This window comes from Mirounga leonina, unplaced genomic scaffold (genome assembly GCF_011800145.1).
Source record: "Mirounga leonina isolate KUSES-001 unplaced genomic scaffold, KU_Mleo_1.0 Mir_129, whole genome shotgun sequence".
Taxonomy (NCBI): Eukaryota; Metazoa; Chordata; class Mammalia; order Carnivora; family Phocidae; genus Mirounga; species Mirounga leonina.
Window position 1 is genome coordinate 40,149,989 of NW_023270323.1, and position 10,444 is coordinate 40,160,432.

Consider the following 10,444-nt stretch of genomic DNA (forward strand, 5'->3'; position numbering starts at 1 on the left):
CCCTCTGCCCCCATCCTCCACCTTGCTAACTAGTTCCAGCACTGAGCAAGGAAGCCTCACAGGTCTTTACAATGGAGGACTCTATCAGTGAATCAGTTGCCAACAGTATACATGGATTTTTGTCCGTTTTGTTCACTGATGTGGTCACAAAACCTAGAGCAGTACTTGGCCTATGCTACATGCTCTATTTATTGAATGAAAACCAAAGCCAGCATTTTAGTATATAAATACTAAACACCAGCATTGTCATTTTATTACAAGGACCATACAATATTAAAAAAATGATCCTATAGTACTACCAATGAATGACATTTACTGAGTGCTTACTACTCACCAGGTAATTACTATGTATAGACTCAACTTTAGTAACTATGATGATTAGGCAGAGACTGAAGCTAAGTAACTGGTCTAGGATCACATGGAAGGGTGGGGGCTTGAACCTAGCTTTAGTGTTCTGCTGCTTCTAACAGATGGCTGTAAGCCACTCACTTGAATGCCATATATAATTCAACCCAATATTATTATGAGGCTTAATTATAAATGATACTGCTCCTTGTATTATACTCACGATGGGTTTAGGGCTCAAATATACCAGAATCAGTATTACACCAGTCTGATTAGCCCTTAGGAATATGGTGGGAACCAAGGTGGACTTTACTGTAGTAAAGCAGGGGCAGGGCAACCACAAACTAGACTTCTAAATAGGACAAGGCTGTTATAGGATGCTAGAGAATTCCAGAACAAGAGCACTTATGGGGGGTCAGGGGAGGGATGATAGTGGCCACAGAAAAGTTGGGTAAGAGCAGGAAAGAGTATGGGTGCTAGGGAGCGTTCCTAGGTAAACGTTACAGCATTCAGAGACCTGGGAGGCCAGATAGTTACCATTTTACAATAGTGTTAAAATATCCATCTTAGCCCTGCATACAAGCGGTCCTCTTCCCCTTCAGGTCATTTCTCTGCAGCTTCACTTTGCTTTCCCCCAAACCTTTACACACTTCTCCCTCAGGGCTATTTGTTTTCACTTGGCCCTACGTTCCTCACCCAAATGCATACAGACCCACAGCATCCCTGGTCCTCCCTGGCCAGCCCTCTCTGAGCTCATGTCCTCTATTCTCAGTGCATATACATGTGCTTCCTCTTTCCCTTCCCTTCTTTTCTCCCCTCTAGCAATTATGGCCTTCTCACATATTTGTTGAATAAATTACCTAAAAAAGTGATGAGGCTGAATTTCACAGTGTAATATACCAGTGTAAAATGAAGTTTAGAAGGAAAGACTGGAACAATGCTATGAAATAAGCATGAAGAGTGACTGCAAGGTGAATATTAAATCTTTATTGAAAACTTCTGGAAAATGAGGTATTTGCAGACATTCAGGGCTGGTCAGCATGAACAACTAGCACATACTAGGCTCTGTTCATCTTGCTTCACTGTCTCGTTTCTTCCCATATGAAAACTTCCCCCATCACCTTGAAGATTTTCATATTCTAACAATCTAGCACCCCTGTATCCTTTAAAGCCCGTCACAGCTCGTTATGCTCATTCATCAAAAACACCTAACATGCTGACAGATGCCCCCTTTGTGCCAAATTTTGGTAACTTCGTAGGTCTGATGTAATTAAATACTATGAAGACCTTATATTCTTAATAGCTCTGCTGTGGTCTCCCCTGACCAAACTGGCCTCATCTGTCTCAATATTACTACAGCTCCAAGTGAACATTAAATGCCAAGAGAAGTGACTTTCCAAGAGGTCACATGGCCAGAAAGTTACACGAGGACCCCTGTTCAGGGCCTCACATGTGGCAGGACCTTGAGTCAGTACCTAACCTCTTTGTTGCTTCATCTGTAAAACAAGGGAATAGTACCGACCTCAGAGTTGTCAGAACTGAATGACAAGATGAAGGTAAAACACCTGCTATGCTGTCCAGTCACCACCAGCACTGTCCTGCGGCTAAGGCCTGTGAAGGGCGCGCTGGACACATAGCTGCTACAAGTTATGGAAGACTATTTGACCTCGTTAGTGTGTACTGTAAACTGGAGAATTGGTATAAGTCAGTAAAAATACCAGCATCAGAATATTCCAGCTTCCGCGGCCTGTACCTGTAGTATTCAACCTATAAAAAAGAAAAATTTCCGAATGACCTTTCAAGCAGAAAACAATTTTGAGGTATATTCTTTTCAGTTTGTCTCAAAGGATGTCCAGAAAACGCCTTGTGCACGTGTTCCATCACCTGTGTTTTTTTCCACCTTCAAAGATAAGCATCTCTGAAGGTATCATCAAAACTAAGGTTAGGTTTAAATTTATCACTGTGCTGGGAACTGTATAAAAGTATCACAAAGGGGGTCCTGGGTGGCTCAGTCCCTTAAGCATCTGCCTTGGGCTCAGGTCATGATCCCGGGGTCCTGGGAGGGAGCCCGGAGTTGGACGCCCTGCTCAGCGGGAGTCTGCTGCTCCCTCTGCCCCTCCCCCTCCTCCCTCTGCGCGTGCTCACCCTCGCTCTCTCGTGCACGTGCTCTCTCTCAAATAAAATCTTTTTAAAAATCACAAAGGTGCTTGAGCCAAAAGAAAACTTTCCTCTGGTTCAGCTGTGACTCCAGACAGGATCCAAAGAGGAGTTTTACAATCTCCTCCTTGGGTTTTATGGAGACTTATTTTACCCTTCTGTGTTAGCCTCTTAAGGCACCATGTCAACCTCAAAAGGGCACAGGAAAGGGCCTTTGGGGATTTTTACAGGGTTCTCTCTAGGATCCCTGCACGCCTCCCTCGTCAATATCCCCCGCATCTCGGCGCTTTCGGGAAAACCCACCGGAAGCAGCTGTTGTGCGGGGGGAGCCCGGGAACGTGCATTCCCTCTATCCGAAAGGCCCGCCAATTTGGGGCCCTTAGAACCGAACACGTGGGAACCCCGGTCGTCACCGGCCACGTGCTCCGGGCCTGGGTCCCCGTCTTTCACCCCAGGACGGGGACCTACCTGCGCGTAGAGCTCAGGCCGCTGCAGCCCGCACACGTCGGCGACAGACTCCCGGGTCCCCGGGTCGGGCCGGGCTGGGCTCCCGCAGCCGCAGGCGGGCCGGCCCCGAACCCGCGACAAAGCAGCCGCGGCGGCGCCCTGCGGGAGCGAAGCGCGAGGCTGTCAGGGCGCCCGGGCCTGGGCGCGGGGAGGCCTCCGGGCGGCCCCGCGCGGCGTCTGTGCCTCGCGCGGCCCCGGGACGAGCTGGGCCGCCCGCCCTCCCGGGCCTCCGAGGACTGCTCTACCCCTCCGTTCTGGCCGCCGGGAGCAGCGGAGCTCCGGGCGGGCAAAGCTCGAGGGGACGCGGGGCGAGCGCGGCCCCAGCCGGGCCCGCAGGCCGGGCGCCGCCCCCGCCGCCCCCACCCACACTCACCGCGCACCTCAGCGGGACTCCGGCGGGCGACGGGCGCGCGGCGCAGAGACCCGGACGGCGGCGCGACAAGGAGGCGGGGCCTATCCCGGGAAGTCGCCGGCCGGGGCGGGGCGGCCCGGCCATTGGCGCCCGCCGTCCTCGGCCCGCCCAGGTCCTTCGGGCTCTTCCGTGGCTGGAGGACGAGCTAGGCCTGCGCGGAGCATCCTTCTCGGAAGCTCCGCAGTCCTGGCGCCTCCCCTTGGCCCTCGCGGTTCTGGTTCTCGCGGGCAAGGTGCCTTCCTCGGGGCCCCTCCGGGGGGGGGGGGCGGATTCCGGTCACTCTAGGGCTGGGCCACGACCCAGAGATTCCCTTTCCCACAACAGACAGTCCGGCATGTGTTTAGAGTTTGACCTGCTGAACCGTCAGCTCAAAGAGAAGGCAGACCTTGTCTCTGTGACCACGCGCACCCAGTGGCGCCTCCTAAATCGGAAAGGACCATTGTTCATTCATTAAGCCAGTTCAGTGAGTCGACCATCATCGGCAGGGGCTTGGGGAGCACCATAAACCTTCCCTAGGTGACAGACTCAAACCTGACAAGTGGAATAAAATCGGAGTATATGCTAAAATGACAACTTGTATTACAGTCCTAAGAATTTACCATCTGTTAACAAATTTAGTCTTCAAAGTATCTTTTATCAGCCCCACATTTTCTTTTAAAGACTTTATTTATTTGTCAGAGAGAGAGCATGAGCAGGGAGAAGGGGCAGAGGCAGAGGGAGAAGCAGGCTCCCCTCTGAGCAGGGCCCTGGGATCCCAGGCCCCTGGGATCATGACCTGAGCCAAAGGCAGACATGTAACTGACTGAGCCACCCAGGCGTCCCATTAGCCCCACATTTTAAGTGGGGAAACAGACACGTGAAGTAACTTCCCAAGGTGACAGAGTAGCTAGCAGGTGGTGGATCCGGGATTTCAACCCCAAAAGTCTGAAAGTATAGCCCCTCAAAACACTATACCACACTGCCTCTCCCCAGGTGTGTGGGGCGGGAAGGGAAAGAAATAGCATTTATATTTGACTGTCTGATCAAGACAGGCCATCTCCCAGGTGGTTGGGGGTCAACAGGCCCAAAGAACAGGAAAGCATTTGACCCCTGTTAGGACCCAAAAGCATAAATGGAATTTAAGGATGGAGGAGCAGAGTGGCCTGAGATGCGGGTGGGTGGGGTCCAGACCAAGCCAGAGGCCCTGGTAGAGTGTGTGTTTTATGCTAAGAACAATGCAAAGCTATTCAGGCAGTTTTGGGGAGAGGAAATGATAGGATCTGACGTAGGGTGTGGTTTGGGAGTCATTAAGATGATTTTGCTGAGGAGAAGAAATAGAGTAAATTTTATTAATAAATCCTGGAAGCCAGCCACTCACTACTTTGTAGATATTCATAAGATGAATGTAGAATGGGTTAAAGTGGCAGAGGAAACACCACTTTGCTGTCCCTTTACCTTTCTCAGAGTCTTCTAAACATGTCTCTAGTTTTTAATCTGTTCTTGTTATAGTCCCTCTGGAGAGCTGACAGGTGTCCCCTTTCCTTCAGTTATGGCAATGAATGTGGACAAGGTGCATGGGAAGAGTCTTAGGACAGAGAAGTAAACATCAGCAAAGAGACTAATGAAGGAATTCAGCGGCGACCTAGTGGGCTTGGGAGTGGTTGTGCAGAATGCTTTCCTCCCAAACCAGGTGATAAACACTGGAAGAGGTTATGAAAGAATTACAATAGGGATTCACTTGAACTCAGGAGAAATCTACCTCAGTCTGAGGACTTCACACCTCTGGGCAAATGACAACCACAGTTCATTTGAAATGGTAAAAACCATTTGTTTGGAGTAGAGGAAAAATGTCTTCTCAACTATTAAAAAAATAATTAAAATTAATACAGAGGTGATGGAGCAAAATTAACTCATTGTATAACTGCTTTTTGAGTTAAATTCAGGGTAATCTCTATTTGGTATGAAAAATGCTTATAATTCAATTTAAAGAAAACGGAATCAATTGACCTGATTATTTGAGAGAAATCTGTCCAGCCTGAGAAAATTTAGCTCGACCTAGAGTACCAGGGAGCCAGGTGGAAAAGCACAGGAGACCTGATGGGCAGGTACAGTACTGTCTTCATATTTCCCCAAACCCCCGCCTCCGTAAACAGGTACATCTCCCCTGGACCACCATTAAATAAATCCCGGCCCCTGGGCTCCAGGCTCCATTCCTGCCAGCTTCCCTCAGCCTCACAAGCTTTCCATTATTTGGGGGTATTATTCCCTCTCTGTCTTGTCTCTCACTTCTCTCTGGCTCTCAGCTTCTCTATGTATATATACTCTATCGCTTTCAACCTGAATAAACTTTCCCTTCATCAAATGTGCCCCAGACCCCAGATGTCACACCTTCCCCCCCTTCCTAACAGACCTTCAGGAAGACCATGCCGACATAGGCCTCCATTGTCTCAGCCTGATTCAGCCCTCGGGTCAGTATAGTCTGGCTTTCCTCTTCCCCATTCCCCTGAAACTGCTCTCCGAGGCCACCGGCGACCTCTCAGTGACCAAATCCAATGCTCCTGAACTTCCCTAGCCTCTCTGTGGCATCGGACATAACTGACCACTCCCTCCATGATTCCTCCTTCCCTCTGGTTTCTGACTCTCCACTCATCCCTGCTTTTCCTCCTACACCTGTGGCCCTTCCTTCTTCCTCTTTTGTCCTCCCCTTTTAAGTGTTGGTTCTGATGACATTCTTTCTCAACTCTCTTCTCTTTTTACTCTCTACACTCTTGCTGACCAACTTCCCAGGAAAGACAATAATAAAAGTCCCCATTTATTGAGCATCAGACACTTTACACATGCCATCCCTAATTCCTAAGACAATTCTGCAAGGTAGATAACAAGACTATTATTAGTAACACTGAATGAGCACTTATGAACAGTCATAGAATTTAGTCTTTTACATAAAAATACCATTATCATCACTTTAGAGATCATAAACTGAGGCCAAGAAAGTCTGAGTGGCTATCCCAGACTGCACAACTTATGGCAGAGCTAGGATGCAATGAAGGACTCCCAGTCTGCCTGCTTTCTCCCACTCCATACCCCCTCCCATGCAGAGGTGCTCCCTCAGCCTAAACTGCTCTCTCTGGCTTTAAGTACCAAATACCCACAAGTCCTGCACACATCCTCATCTGGAGGACCCAGAGATACCACAAAATCAGCTTGTCTCAAGCACAGTTCATTCTCTTCTTCCAACCTCACACTTCTCTTCTGTGTCCTCTGGATGAATAACAATTCCTCAGCCCAAATGATGTCCTCTCTCTGCCTCCTCCTCCCATTCTCAGCATCCTGCCTCCTCACCTCCTTCTATTCAGTCAGTTCTTTCCGTAGACCATTCTGTGAGTCTTCCCTCTCCTCCCCACTCCCTGTTACTTTAGTTCTAACTCACATCATCTACTTTCTGGCCCACAGCAACAGCCTCCACTCAGCCTCCCTGCCTCCATCGTCCCTCCCCTAGTACCCTTCCACACTGCTATCATCTCCATTGGAAATCCTTAAATGGCTCCTCACTACCACCAGGACCAAGACCAATTCCATGTCTATCTTTCTACTTCCTCCCACCCCACACACCTATTATGATCTAGCCAGACTGAACTATTTGTAGTTCCCCGAATGCTCTGGCCAGCACGGTTCCATACAACTCTCTGTGATAATGAAACTGTTCTATAACGGTGCTGTCCAATATGGCAGCCACATGTGGCTAGTCAGTACTTGACATGTGACTAGTACAACGAAAGAACTGATTTTTAATTTTTATTTACCTTTAATTTAAATTTAAATAGTCATATGTGACCGGTAGATACCATATTGCATAGCACAGCAATTTGTATCTCAAAGTGTGAGCCAGCAGCATGCACCTCACCTGAAAGCTTGTTAGAAGTAAAGAATCTCGGGCCCCACCCCTGATCTGCTGAGTCATAACCTGCATTTCAACCAATGTGACTTGCATGCACACTGAAGTTTCAAGAAGCGCTGCTCAAAGAGCTCTTTCTTCCTTGCCTTTGCATGTTCTGATTTCCTTGTCTGGACTGCCTACCACCTCTCCTCCTTTGCTCCCTAACTCCTATTTATCCCTCAAGACTCAGCATCTACAAGCACAACATATTCTTAGTATGATTACCTGGAGAACAGGGTGGATGAGGAGGAGTGAGAAGGAGAAAGAAAATGTCTATGATAAAACCACATGTATCTTGTAATCCCAAGTATCTATATATCTGTATACTGTATCTATATCCATATATATGTATATATATTATAGTCTGTGTGTCTTCATGCAAAGATGCTTACTGTTAATGGTAGTTCTCTCAAGGTGGTGGGACTTCATATATTTATTTTCTTTTAAATATTTCTGAATCATCATTGTAAATTCTTTACAATGAGTCTATATTATTTATAATCAGAAAATAAAATAATCATCACTTTCATTACAGAAAATAAAGGAAAGCCTATTTTACCCTTCTGTAAATAGTTGTATGAACATGGTATCAGAACAAAGTAGAGTTGACATTTGAACAATGTGGGGGTTAGAGGCACTGACCCCGGCACAGTCAAAAATCCACAATAACTTTGGACTCCCCCAAAACTTACCTACTAATAGCCCCCTGTTGACTAGAAGGCTTACCAATAACATTAACAGTCCATTAACATATATTTTGTATGTTATGTGTTTAATACACTGTATTCTTAAAATAAAGCTAGAGAAAAAAGTGTTATTAAGAAAATCGCAAGGAAGAGAAAATAGATTCACAGTATTGTACTATATTTATCAAAAAAAAAAACCAAAATCGCAGCCCTGGGCAGTTCAAACCTGTGTTAGTCAAGGGACGACTGTATAGCACTTTTCAAAAAGTAGAGCTGACACCTCCCACAGTTAGGGACTCTCATTGAATTAAGGGCCGGGAGCAGCCTGGGCACTGGCCACCACTGCCCGAAATTGGATGAAGAAAACAGCATGATCTCCCTTGTGATGCCTTTGGTGCTCTCTTTCATGTCTACCCCGGGTCCCGATAGACGTGATCCTACCACAGTGATGACAGTCTTCTCTCCATCCCCCATCTGGGTACCTCTCTATGGCTGCACACTGAAACGGGGGTCAGGTTAGACTCCTAGGTTAGGTTAGACACCCAGACTCATCAGAGGTAGCTGCAGAGACATTCGGACGCCTTGGACGGCATCTTAGTTGGCCCTCAGTATCAAGGATTTGCTCTATTAAGAACCGATGTTTTTGTATATTGGCTATTGCATTCCATTCTTTTCTAAGTTTTGGCAATTTTTTTTTTCTTCACTGAAGAAAGCGTGAGAGTTACCGATAGAGGCTATTTTAAATCCATGGCAAAATGCGTTCTGCTGAGCTGTGGAATGCAATTTCTGCAAAGATTCAGTGGGCTCAGCTCTGGGAACCAGTGGGCTCCTTATAGGGTAGGGCCACAAAAAGCCACCAGCGCAAACACAAAACATTCCGCGCAGCAATTCATCTGCAAAAGCAGGGACTAGTGTGAAATTTGATTAAACAGCAAGGGTGAAGAAGGCTTTTTTGGAGAGAGAGCTACCTCTTCGGGGTATGATGTAAGCATTCATGCAGTTCTAAAGACAGCTCAGAACATTTACATTCTTTCTTTTAGAGCAAAGGTGGCTCATCTCAGTGAATGACAGTGTTTTAAATCAGCCTTTTTAACATGTGCAGTCATATCTGTAAGTCTGTACCCACCTGTCAATCTCCCTGCTGTCAGCACCCATCTGTCCATGTGGTGGGGGCACCAGAGATGTAATATGACTTGATACCAGGTGCAGCCAGACTTTGGGAGGCCTGAAGCTCAGCTGATTTTACTGGTCCTTCTTCCGAAGAAGAATGCAAAAACATCTTACTTTTGTGAATCTAACAAAAATATGCAACCATGTGAACACACTGTAGAACCCCTCCTGGGCCTGGAACCTAAACTGGACTCCAGTAGCTGCATTATAAATCCACCCATGCGGCTTAGATGCTTGGGGGAAAGGTACGCTCCGGCTCTCCTTCAGTAACATCCCCAGCACCGCATAGCTAGGGAGAAACTTCCATGTTCGTATCAAAAAGCCTTCTTGCTGACTCATCAGAATAATGGCCAGCTTTCACTGCACGCCTATTACTATGTGCCAGGCGCTGTTCTTTTTTTTTTTTTTTTAAATCAACAATCCTTTTTTTAAGATTTTTTTTTTATTTATTTATTTGAGACAGAGAGCATGAGAGACAGAGAGCATGAGAAGGAGGAGGGTCAGAGGGAGAAGCAGACTCCCCGCCGAGCAGGGAGCCCGATGCGGGACTCGATCCCGGGACTCCAGGATCATGACCTGAGCCAAAGGCAGCCGCTTAACCAGCTGAGCCACCCAGGCGTGCCAGGCGCTGTTCTAAGTTTTTGACATATATTGCCTCCTTGAAGCCTCATACGAATGCTGAGAAATATCTCATTTTATACATGTAGAAACTGAGACCCCAGACAGGTGATAACTTGCCCCAGAAGATGCACCAGCTGTGTACTGAAACCCAGGGAGAGACAGAAGATGGTTTCCAGCTTTTGAATTCCTGCCACAGTGCTCTTTCTGCCTGACTCTAGGACTGGTGGAAGAGGGCAGGGCCTGGGTCACCATGCTGAGACCCACCATGGGACCCTGGCTCTAGGAAGAGCTTGGTAAGAATGGGCAGGACTATAAGTGACCACATAGGTCACTAGAAAATGGACCCAGTTACCAGAACTGGGCAGAAGGTCTCAGCCAGGTTTGGAGGGCAGGTGTGGAGAAGCTCGGTTTTGAGCCCCAGGAATGTCACCTATATAGAATGAGATTGGTTTTAGAGACTCAGAAATGATGGGTCGACCTACAGAAAGGTTCCCTGAGAGCCACAACCTCAAACATAAAAATGGTCGATTGCTAGGGGCACCTGGGTGGCTCAGTCAGTGAGGCATCCGACTCTTGCTTTTGGCTCAGGGTCGTGATCTCAGGGTAGTAAAATCAAGCCCTGCATTGGGC

General features: G+C 47.5%; 1 long non-coding RNA gene and 1 other non-coding gene across 3 annotated transcripts; both read right to left on the reverse strand.

Moving 5' to 3' along the window:
- Positions 1 to 1,310: 1,310 nt before the first annotated feature.
- Positions 1,311 to 3,440, reverse strand: LOC118010533. 2 transcript variants are annotated; one of them, XR_004679218.1, is made up of 3 exons: positions 3,390 to 3,440; positions 2,971 to 3,108; positions 1,311 to 2,112 (listed from the first exon to the last, which is right to left on the reverse strand). It is a non-coding gene; the product is annotated as an uncharacterized LOC118010533 (long non-coding RNA). The 2 variants fall into 2 exon arrangements; XR_004679217.1 differs by having other exon boundaries at positions 3,383 to 3,436.
- LOC118010967 lies at positions 2,583 to 2,704 on the reverse strand. Its single transcript, XR_004679381.1, has one exon. It is a non-coding gene; the product is annotated as a small nucleolar RNA SNORA26 (small nucleolar RNA).
- Positions 3,441 to 10,444: the final 7,004 nt, after the last annotated feature.